The 12,931-nt window shown below is 31.8% G+C and overlaps 1 non-coding gene across 1 annotated transcript; it reads right to left on the minus strand.

Moving 5' to 3' along the window:
• Window positions 1–4,266: 4,266 nt before the first annotated feature.
• Window positions 4,267–4,338, minus strand: Trnaa-cgc. The gene has a single exon. It is a non-coding gene; the product is annotated as a tRNA-Ala (tRNA).
• Between the last annotated feature and the right edge of the window lie 8,593 nt (window positions 4,339–12,931).

Here is a 12,931-nt window from a genome sequence, read left to right on the forward strand (position 1 = left end):
CATACCAGTTATATTATCTTAAATACGTTAGAGATGGATTTTCCAGTTTCCAGAAAAGAAAATAACAAGATAGAGAACTCCGTTTAGAGATGATTTTTAGAGCTCATGAGTAGGTATTTTTTGTCGTTTTCTTTGTGTAATTAGACATTTTCAAGCAAAAATAATTGCTAGCAAATATCAATGATTAAATTTCCATGACAGAGGAAATGTTCTGTATTCTGAAATTCGATTAGCTTCCTTTTGTTGGCTCCCATCAAAAACGGAACGTCTGTCGATCTGCGGATCGAAGTATAACGAACGATCAGTCGACGTGCTTTGTGCTCCACTAAAAACTGCTCGCAACAGAACTTCGAATTGCATAGGAAATTAATAGTTATGATACAAAGGTTTGTATTTTTTTTTTCCTAAGGAACCTTTTGTTTTTTTTTTGGTCATTGTCAACCCCCAATTGTTAGGACGGTATTGTTTGTTGCGTGTATGTGTGTGTAAGTGATTGTATGAATGTCTTTCAGTGTACAGGTTGTTTCAGATGTTGTCTTAACATCTGAAACGATTGTGTCTAGTAAGATGTCATTATTTATTGTCATCCAGCTAGTTTTGCAATAATAAAATACATTCTAATCTGTTTAGTATCAAGTATGACTAGGTTATCACTACGTGAAGTGTGTATTTCCGTAATGTGTAGGCTGTGGGCAAACTCGTTGGGAGGCAGGCTGGCTGCGTCAATACCGCACGCAAACACACTCCGATTACATAACAAGCGTGTTACAAATTAATTAAATTAATGAGCTATAGATCCGAGTCTTGTATGTTGAGATGTCATATAAACTTGAAAAGGTTTCACTGTCTCGATATTTGTCTTCAAAATGATGCAAATAAAATTTGACCCACTTTCCGGTTTGAGCTGAATTTTAGGTAACATGTGTAAATCGTGTGACAATGTAATGTTATTTTGACATGATACTTATCTGATGATGGAGCTGGAATGTTGTTTCATTGCGAAGATCCTATGGCCACCCCATAGGATCTTCGCAATGAAACAACATAACCTCATAGAGTTTGGACTCGTTTGAATCGTTGGCGAATAGTTTATCACTTTTTAATTATTAGTTCTTTTAATTTAATAAGAATTTAATATAAGGTTGTATTAAAAAAAAAAGGTTTTTGTTTAAATTATTAAGAAATACGATGAATGCACAAAAATCTAAGAGAGACTAATTCAATCGAGTTATCTATTTTCGTATTTAAATATTTGCTGAATCTCGCCAGTGTGCGCGTCTAGGATTAATTTTTAGAAAAATCGTGAATTACAAATATTCTAAAGAGTATTTCTTTGTAATAATACTGCCAAAGGCACCAAACATCGTAGAATCTAAAAAAAATCACGTATAATATAATTATAACCTGTTTATAACTACATATAATTAAAAAAAAATTATCCATTTCAGTGGTCATGAATTTTAAAATGTATTTATTTATTTTTCAACATAAAAAGTATTTAAATTAATAAGCAGATGTATTAAAGTGTATGACAGAGAAGTCGCGTCGTCTGAATTTATGGTTAGCGGTAATGGAGTTCGCTTTAAACAATGACTCAGATTTACATTTTGGTATTCCGTACTTAATGAACGTTACATCAGTAATTTATGTTTCAGTTAACGCCTCCTATTATAATTTTAATGATCAAAGCACTTTATTAAATTTATAAATTAAATTATGTAAAAAGCACGAATGACTCAATTCATTACATTGATGGGTTAAAATTAAAATTCGATCCTTTAGATTGATCTGAAAATTATTACGCCCGCGAGTTCATCAGCGCGGAATTAAAAAAAAACTTAATAAGTAGCCTATGTATTCTTCCAGATTATGTTCTACATGTGTGCCAAATTTCATCAAGATCCGTTGAGCCGTTTATGAGATACCTTCAAACAAACATCCATCCATCTAAACATTCGCATTTATAATATTAGTAAGATATATTAAAGAATGGTTAAATTTGAAGTAAAACAATTAAAAATAACACGAATATGTAAAAATGGTTTCAGATTAAACACTGTTTTCGGACGTAAAATTGTAGCGATGAAACAAAAAAGAGTAATTTAATGTTTACGAGATGTCAAAAAATGTTACTCGTTGAACAAATGTATGTTATCTAAAACACAGCAGCAGTATGTTTTCATCAAGTAAAATATTTACAACATTTTAGTAGATTTGTAACCCTGTCAGAGTAACAAAGGTAACGATTACACTGGTCTGCAAAAAATTTTTTTTTTCTCTCCTTCAAATGTTATGCAGTTATCTTGTCTAATACAACAATACTGAACATAAATATATCATTCAAAGTTTTCTAGCACGTCTATATTCTTTGGGATGGAATTTTTAAGAAAAACTATTTTTTAATATGAAATTTTTATCATTCATTTAATTACTTAAATAATGTTGGATGTACACTATTACATAACCTTTAAAACGCATATGACAATATCATTACTAGTTGTCAATCCTATTTTACTTAGTCGTTTTTTTTTTCTTTTTCATATTTTATAATGGAGTTTCCTGATAAATCGACCAACAAAAATCTGCAAGTATTGCTTCGGACCATTTCCCGTTGTGTCCTCTCTATGTGCAAAATATCGTGATGAAACCTCTCACAGTCTTCATCAGATACTGCTCTGAGATTTGGTGTGAAAAATTTTAATTGAGAGTGCAAAAAATGAATTTTAAGAAACATGTTACTTTTTTGAGCCTTGTAGGAAATGAGAAGTTCTTGTTTGATTTCCTGATAGTTCTGATTTTTTTCCAAGAAAATTTTGGCACAAATTTTCTACAAAAGCAGTCTGCGCCCTTTTTTCGAATTGATTTAAATTTATTTTAAAACTTGAGTCCTTCATAAGCTCGAGTATTTGAGGACCTACAAAAATTCTTTCTTCTAATTTCGCCTGATCCGGGGAAACTTTGTTTTCTAGTACTGAAAGTACTGGGCTTTCACAAAGTTTTTCATAAGACCCAGCTTTATATGAAGTGGTGGAATTTTTTTTTCACTAGGAACGAAAGGATATTCCTTTACATTTTTAGATACAGGAGACAAACTCAGAGAGGTTTTGATTTTGAAAAAAAAAACGTTCTTTGTGGTCAGCTTTTTACTATGTTGTGTTTATCTTTTGCGCGACTGTCCACTCACATAAAAAACCACAAAATTTGGTATTTACCATTTGGTGATTTTAACTGGACTGCAATGAGGACATCCTCCTTGCAGGCCAGTTAAAATTGCTAAAACTTTTAGATCAACACAAATGTTCTAAGCGTATTGTGAATTTTTGATTTCTTGCAGTAATAACATCATATTCCCATATAATTTTCTTTCATATTCGCTTAAAAAAGCGTCAGATAATATTATTTTCTCTCTTTCTATCACTGCACATCGTTTATTTGTGTGCAAATACAATCTCAACCAATTAAAGTTGCTTTAACGCGAGAATAACATAGTATAGTAATATTAGTATAGCTAAAAATCCCATAATTTCTAAAAATCTAAAATCAACATTAAAAAAAAAATAGACGTGATAGCATAAAACGAAAAGCAGATATAGATTGAGGATGGTAAACTCTTTAAACGGATCATACTTTTATTCAAAGGAGGATTTCGTTGCAGACCAGTGTTATTAATTGAAATCGTCGCAGATCTATATATATAAAAGAAAGTCGTGTTAGTTACACTATTTATAACTCAAGAACGGCTGAATCGATTTGACTGAAAATTGGTGGGCAGGTAGCTTAGAACCAGGAAACGAACATAGGATAATAATTTTTACCCCGTTTTCTATTTTTTGTTCCGCGCGGACGGAGTCGCGGGTAAAAGCTAGTGTTTTATAATCGTAAAAGAGGACTTTAAATCAAAAGCTTTTACTGTTTTTTTTTTTTTGAATTTTTTTTTTTTATTAAGTACATACTAATAAGTCATGATTTTGTTGAACAAGTTTGATGTACACTGGTACGAAAATTGTTGCCATTTCACTTAATTATCTTTAAAGTAAAAGAGTAAACAATATATGTTTCTATACATGTTTCGGTAGTGGAAACTAGTTACAAATGAAATGACAAAGCGAAGGGTTGCAAAGCTTTTTGCTTGAGTAATTTCTGTTTTACTTAAAAAAAAAAGAATTGTTAAAACTTTCGTGTTGATTTTGTAAAACTTAAATCATTTAAAATTTAATAATAATGCAATTATATATTTAACAACATCAATAAAACAGAAAAAAAGATTGGAGGTGCTGGGATTTGAACCCAGGACTTTCAGCATGCGAAGCAGACACTCTACCGCTGAGTTACACCCCCTGTATTAAACTTGTTGAAATTATTTAACCATTCAAATCTGTGCTTACTTTAATATCTAGAAATATGTTACTTTTTGCTTTGAAGCAATTTTTTTTTAGTTTTGAAACACTTCTTAGTAGGTACAATGTTTGTCCACACAAACTTTCATCTCCTATGACTATTCCCTTTTAAACCCTTGCAATGTAACTGTTAAGTTTATAAGTTTACACATGTTTCGGTCAAACGTTGGCCTACTTCCAAATAAAGAGTAAGTTATCAGACAGAAGTAAAACCTAAAGCAAACTCCACTAACAACCGCGATGTAGGGAAATGAATATTTAAAGCGAATGAATAAATTTATGACTTCTGTAGAGAGGAGACATGTTTTGGCGAATTTTACCAAATCTTATGAGACTGAGAGCGTCGGTGGCTCAGGGGTTAAGCACTTGACTTACAATCTGCAGGTCCTGGGTTCGAATCCCGCCATGTACCAATGTGTTTTTCGATTTTCGATTTACATATGTACATTTATCCGACGTTCTTACGGTGAAGGAAAACATCGTGATGCAACCTGCACATATCTGAGAAGAAATTCAATGATATGTGTGAAGTCAACCAACCCGCACTGGGCCAGCGTGGTTGACTATGGCCTAGTCATCCCTAACTTGGGGTAGGCTCCGAGCCCCTTGGTGGGGACGTATAATGAGCTGATGATGATTATGAGACTGGGATTTAAATATTACTCCGTTAACGTTTGTGTCTATTAGTAGGGAAATGTTTTGTGCAGTGTTTATAGTGAATATTTGGGGAATTAATATTTCATATTACTGTGTACTTTTTTTTTAATGAATGTGGTAAGCCAATTTTTTTTTTCATTTTTAAGTTCTTTAGATATTTCTGAAAAGTGGTTGGAAAATTATATAAATATATATACAAACAGACTGAATATATTATTAAAATATCTTTGTTTAGTACGAAACCTAATTCACAATTTGGCGCGTATAGATGTGAACGTTAAAATGTATGAATAAATTCATGAGGAGTCGTGCGATGCCGTTGTATTTCATTGTGCCAAAACTCCAGTGCAACTACACTTATGAAAATTAATTGCATGCATTGTTTGTGTTTTTATAATTTTCTATTGTTTTTTTGAATAGATTAAAAATTTAAATGTTTCTATTTTTTTGGAAAAAATACGAAATCCTCGTTAATATACAACATAACAAAGTTTCAGATGTGTGTTTTAAAACCCAAAATTATTTCATTAGAAGTAGAGAGAAAAAATCTTAACTTCTTTAACAGACAATTTTGATGGATCTTTAATCTTATGCGAATGGTTGAAATTCGTTTTTTGAGCAAAATTACTTGAGGTGCTTTCGTATTGTGATAACAAGATTTAACATTACAAAAACTGAAACATAATCAAAATACTTATATTATTAAACCATGTAATATTAATGGATAGAATATTAATATATTCTGAATAGAAAACATTTCTAGTTCATTAACGTAATTTGAAATAAATTTCTTGAAAAATCGCAATTTTTAACTTACGGCTATACACGTAGGAGCCGCTGAAATAAGGATAGTATCCGGCAGTGAAATGATCATTCAACATCCGAAAGGGGTTGGGGGGGATGAGGGATATTTGATTTGTCGTTATCTTCCTCTGGCCGATTGCGGACAGTCCTTCAATAATTTGGACCCTTGTTATCCCACGTCACATGAATATATAAGCTAGTTACTTGATGTTATATAAAGTCTTATTCCATTGCGGTTAAGCACATCAGACACGTTGGTTACTAAAGAAGACCCTTAGTTTAGAATTACTGAGAGAAAACTACACGGGCGCTTTTTTAACGCCGCGTTAAGACACGGCGTTGGCGGCTCCCAAGTAACGAACGCTTTAAAATCACTCTTTTTTCGTTCATCCAGCGTTCAATGCAACACTGGGCGATAAAAAACGTTGCGTTTTAAAAGCGCTGCCGTATAAACATATACATGGAACGCATTTGTTTTATTTGACAGATTTTTTAACGCGCGATAAAAAGCGCCTGTGCGTATGAGGGCTTTTTTAATAATGAAACCAACATAGGCAGTACTTATATTGTAAGAAAAACTGAGTTAATATGCAGCTATGTTATGATTTTTTTTTAAATCGTCATTTAATTTATACTGTATATTGAGTTGCAGTAACAAAGTAACAATTCTATTCAAATCAAATTCAAATCTATTCTACTAAACAGAGAAGAGAAGAGACAAAAGAGAGAAGTAAGTTTTTATTGTTTTTTTGTAGCAAATATTTAAATTCCTGTAGCCGGATGAATAACATGATTACATCCTTATGTTATCGCGAATATATTGCGCTTAAAAATAATTGAAACACATCTGAAGTTACAAAACAAAACAGAAGCAAATAGTAAAACAGTTTATTCTAACAATTCATTTTACGAGAAATCAATTTAGTTTAGGAGCCGTTTCTCTCTTTTATTACGCGAACACCCGCGAACTTCACTTTTACACATCTCATACGAATAAAATTGTAACATACATTAGATGAATGAACAAGTGTAAAAGTACATGTACTGTAAAGTTTCTACCCGATTAAATTAATGAAGAAAAGTAATGTTATTGTTTTTTGCCTGCATGTAAGTTTGATTTTATGTATGTGGGTTTGTATGTATACAAGTTCTGATGTGACGTTCTAGAGCTTAAAAGTACTGAAGCCATTTTTACGTGTAAGGTGTCATTAGATTTTTTTTCCCCTATGTGTCATAATAGATGTTATATCGCCAAAAAATGAGCGTTTTTTTGTCAAATAAATTGCATCAAATATAATTTGATTTTGTTTAGTTTAAATTAAAAGTTTTTAAATCTTTTTTTATAATGCAGCCAATAGATGGCGTTATTTCATTAATTACAGTCTTAGTTGAGTTTTTTAAAATTAAGTTTAAGTCAAATCAGGTAAAACATAGAAGGAAAATTTATGTTAATATCTTGCTTAATTCTTTCCTTTATCTCTTGTTACATAATATGAATTATCTTATAAAAAACTAGATTTCCTGATATTCTTTTCTGTATGAAAATAACACAAAAATTATATAATAACGTCTATTCACTGCAATATTAAGAGTTTAACGTTGAAAATTATATCTGTAAATGGTACACAGAGATGATAGATAAAGCGATGTGGAAACTTTGAATAGCTGGCTTTTATACACCGAGCTATTATCAGTGCTGTTGCTGACATGTTGGGGCGTCTAATATTCTTCGCTATTGAAATGATTGCCAAATCACACACGATTATAATGCAAGAAACTTTTGTGACTCAGTAAGTTAAAGATAAATTAAAGTGTAGTACGAAAAACTTATATTGCCCGATTAGACTCTGTTATCGTGGTTAATTTTGTCTTTTGATAATTATTTGGAACTAGCTTTTACCCGCAATTCCGTCCGCGCGGAATAAAAAATAGAAAACGGGGTAAAATTATCCTATGTCCGTTTCCTGGTTCTAAGCTACCTGCCCACCAATTTTCATTCAAATTGATTCAGCCGTTCTTGAGTTATAAATAGTGTAACTAACACGACTTTCTTTTATATATATAGATATATAAATATATGACATAGTTTATAAAGATTTATTAGTATAACTTATTGGGGATGTCTCTTAATCTCTGCCATGATGAAGAGTAACAACAAAAACAAAAAAAAGATGAACGAAATTGATAGGCATTGACGACATGAAAATGCTGTCGACTCATCCCCGCAAATTGGCTGCGCGTTCTATCTCAACGCTCGTCCCCTTCCCCATCTCACCTCTTCCCGTCACTACCCTCCTCGCATTCCCAACGACTAATGTTTGCGGACGCGACGCGAGAATTTTTCTCATCGCTCGTGATTTGTCACGAGGCATGCGGGAATTCTGCATTAGGGTTGTTTTATACTTTATTTAACGGAAAATTCACATGTTTCCTGCTTTCATTAATATTCTTATTTCAAAATATATATATGTATATATTTTAGAAAAAAAGATGACAAACGTGCAAGCAGTTATCTAACATCGCTTATAGCAACGTAACCGCTGCTCAAATATCTACCATAAGTTAGCTATCTTTAAAGGTTAGAAAAGATGGTACAGCAAAAACCCACACGCCCTCGAAGTCTGGTAAAACGTTTGCCTAAACACGCTTAGATTTTAAATATTAAACTTATGTTAGAAAAGGCGTAACGCTAAAAGTTATTCGAAAAATGAAAACCAAGAGTTCCGTTCACAAAATAGCGCGACTCGAACAAAACGTCGCGTTGCAGCGAGTAGTTAATTATGAACAACTTTTAATTGGCCGTCGGTTGCCGTTTTCAAGCTCAGTATAAACTACCACATTCAAAAACTGCAGTTGTTTTAATTAAAACTGTTTGCAAACTAATATGATTTGATTATTAACCAATAACTAGTTTATTTTAATATGAATTAGCTTGTGACTTCATAGGCGTCGAATTTTGAAAGGCAATTATTAAGTAACTAACTGTCGCTCGCGACTGCGTCCGCGCAAATTAATAAAAATAAAGTTAATAAGTAGCCTATGCCTTCCACACTATGTTCTACATCTGTGCCAAAATTTAACAAAATCCGTTGAACAAACATCCATCCATCTATCTAAACTTTCGCATTTATAATAATACTAGTAAGATTTATAGAAAACAAAAAACTATCCCACGTAAACAATAGGGATTAAAAATCGCTTTTTTTTACAATATGTTGTATCTTTAGGCCAAAATCCAAATCTGTTTAGCTGATGTGCAGTTACCTGATAAAAAAATGCCTTTTTACATAATTTTATAAAATGTTTGTTGTAAAAAATGTGTGTCGGAGGGCAATAAGCGTATCCTGTGTTAGGTTAATGTCGTGAAACATGTTCGGAGCGGCAACGTCGCATTAATTCTTATTACAACTCCATTCGAACCTTCCACCACAATAATTTGTATTTATTTTTATTACTATAATGTAAGTACAGGGTACAAAGACAATTGTTTTTATTGGTTGGTTACATTATATAAAAACATGTTGTCGAGGGATAATAATATTTTTTTGTACATGTTTTTCGGGACTTGACATTCACGGTGTTACTATCTGGATAAACCATCAGGTTTTTTTTTGGAACGAAGTTCCTTATCGCGCGTTGTGAAAGGGGGCTAGACGGAAAAAATTCTTACGAACAGTTGTCACGACACTTTTTGCTATAGTAAGTATGTTAACGACGAATGAGCGCTACTTCACCATGGCAACGACGTGACAATATATAACGAAAATTCATAGAAATAAAATGTAATTCTTGTGAAGACTTAAGTTTTTTTTTCATAGAATAAACATTGGTTCCTTTACTAATTAATAGAAAGGAACTTCGTTCCATCCGGGTGTCCCTTGACACCTCTCAAGTTTTTTTTAAATTTAATTTAAGAAAACTAACAATAAAAGCATATGCACACATAAAAATGAAACACTTTTAATGCTCACATATTTTTAGAAGAAAAAGGAATGTTTTAAAAGTACAAACGATTTATAAAAGTCTTCATTAAAAATGAACGCTTAAAGTTCCGTTCACAAAATGGCTTTACGCAAAAAAACCGTAACTTCCACTAATCATTACGAACTTATAATTGGCGGCGGTTCTTCTACGAGTAGTTTCATGTTTTGTAAAGAAATCAACATAGTTTAAACGTATTTTGTAAGAGATTTTTAGTAATAAAATAAGGTGTAAGTTAAAATGTTTTGATACCTCTTTTCACGAGTTTAATTTAACAAAAAAGTTAATGGATTTTAAAAAATCGAATAACAAAAAAAATCTTTTGATGTTTTGATTTGCCGAGATCAACATTATGAATATTTATTAGAACTTTAGTTTTTGCTTATTTTAAGTTCTTTAATGATATTTTTATCACATTACTATACCTTTGATGTGGTCGTTTTGCATAACAATAGGCGTAATACTGAAGAGCTTAGGTTTGCGGTGGTGTGAGCGTAGACGAATGATACGGCCCTGATAGCTATTAAATATTTCACTATAATACAGAGGCATATTGTACGAGACGTTGTAGTTTACCGTAGGCTCGAATTGAAGGCTTAATAATTAAAATATGACTAACGTAAATGATACGGTAAGCATTTCTGAAAAATGCTTTATGGCCAAATTTAAGTCAGCTCTTTAAAGATAGAAAGAAAGAAAGAAAGAAAGAAAGAAAGAAAGAAAGAAAGAAAGAATGAAAGAAAGAAAGAAAGAAAGAAAGAAAGAAAGAAAGAAAGAAAGAAAGAAAGAAAGAAAGAAAGAAAGAAAGAAAGAAAGAAAGAAAGAAAGAAAGAAAGAAAGAAAGAAAGAAAGAAAGAAAGAAAGAAAGAAAGAAAGAAAGAAAGAAAGAAAGAAAGAAAGAAAGAAAGAAAGAAAGAAAGAAAGAAATAAGGAAAGAAAGAAAGAAAGGAAGAAAGAAAGAAAGAAAGAAAGAAAAAGAAAGAAAGAAAGAAAGAAAGAAAGAAAAAACTTTTATTACTACCACACAAAGAGCATAAAACACAAATCACATACAAGGCGCAAACTTGATACAAAAGTGTGGCAGAAGGAAGCCAGCTCAGCGAAGCAGGGACAGACTAAACTGCCCCTGCGCTGGTTTACAGCTGGCACCTTTTAAAGCAAACTAAGCTTTATACCTAACTAGACTTGAGGAATACTGAAAAATGTACAAAAGAAAAAACTTGACTAATTGATTAACTCTATACGTTTGTACTCTATACGTATCTATAAATTATGAATTCAGATTAAAGCTTGTTCACCAGCTTTAGAGAAGCTGAAAATATTGTAAGCTAGAAATTCCTTCATATCTTTTTTATTTTTAATGATCAAGTCATTATTATCTTTGACAAATACATTTGAATAGTTGACTTCTCATTAAAGTATACAAAGCGAAATGTACTCATATGAAAATGAGTGAAAACATGCATTACTCATGTCTCTATGTATTCGAACAAAAAACATATAGAAATTCAAAAGTTTCTTCTTGAATAATGCACGCCTCGCAAATCCTATATGCAACTTCATTTCACGCATCATTGGATATTCCCTTTGTCGATATTTTCACGATATATGAATTTAGGTCAGTTGAATGCGGTTCAGCGTACGGTTTAAACTTTTAAAAAACTAATCTACAGGTCGGAGGTGGATTTTGTGGCGACCATTATTCGTAAAAGAACGCGTTGTTGACGTGTATGATAAAGGATTGTGGACAGTGTTGTAGATGAAGGGGAATATTGAAGAGTTTATTATCTTTTTAAATTATATTTAAACAAATGACATCCGAAGAAGAAGCAAATAAAGTATTGACTATAAAAAAGTAGAATTGAGAATGAAGAAAGACATTTACTAGTTTTATTATAATGTATAAATTATTTCTTTTTTTAATGTATATAACAAAAAAAAAATCGATTTAGTTGTAAACATTTGATGATCTGCGGAAATAAAAAGACAAAAGTTTTGAGGCGAAATTTCTGGTGATTCGACGCTAGTTTAGATTCGTCGCAAACTCCATTTCCACCGGATTACAAGAAATCCTTATATGTTATCGTACAATGGTTTAGACCACTATCACGGTTTTATGCCGTAAATGTTTTCCGTGGAAAGTTTTATATCATTTTCCTTTTTTCTTTATATCACGTAACAAATTTATTGCTTTATAAAGGCGATAGAGATTTTAAGAAACGCCTTTATATTGCTGAGAAAATGTAAGAAAAATATTTACTACAAATATGTGTAAAAATCTTAATCATTTAAAATTATCTTATCTATATATATAAAAGAAAGTCGTGTTAGTTGCACTATTTATAACTCAAGAACGGCTGAATCGATTTGACTGAAAATTGGTGGGCAGGTAGCTTAGAACCAGGAAACGGACATAGGATAATTTTTACCCCGTTTTCTATTTTTTATTCCGCGCGGACGGAGTCGCGGGTAAAAGCTAGTTAATATTAGAGCTTTAATCACTTTGTCACACCTTTTAAATAAAAAAGATAAAATCTTGAGAAGGTATGATAATTTTAATATCAGATTTAGTTTCCCTTGATTTATAGAAATGGTAATGTTAAAATAGTTCATAATTTAGATAGGTAGCAATGTAAATGTTTATCCAATTCGGAGGCAAACGGACCGCTAACTGTGGCTCATCAAATATTCATAGACGTGTAACCGCCTCGTATGAATTGCAGCGCCCGTATAGATCTAATGTGTAATAACTAATAGAACGCCACATTTCAATTAATACCTAAAATGCTTGTTTTTTTTGTATAAACTTAAATAATAATTAATTTAAGAAACCCAACAAGATGTGTCAAATGAAATGACGATCTTTAAAAAATGTCAAGTCTCGGTCACAATAAAATGGATACCCGCAAAAACGTTACCTGAGGTCAGAAAAATTGTATTTCGTTCATTGTATTTTCCTAAAATACACGACAGATTTCGAAAAATGTTACGAAAGATATTCTGAAGATGCCATTTTTTACTTTTAGTGCCATTGAAATACACCTCGTGTGCAGCAAGCTTAATAAAAAATTAATAAAAAGCGTTCCTAGTAA

Source organism: Papilio machaon, chromosome 10 (assembly GCF_912999745.1).
Source record: "Papilio machaon chromosome 10, ilPapMach1.1, whole genome shotgun sequence".
Taxonomy (NCBI): domain Eukaryota; kingdom Metazoa; phylum Arthropoda; class Insecta; order Lepidoptera; family Papilionidae; genus Papilio; species Papilio machaon.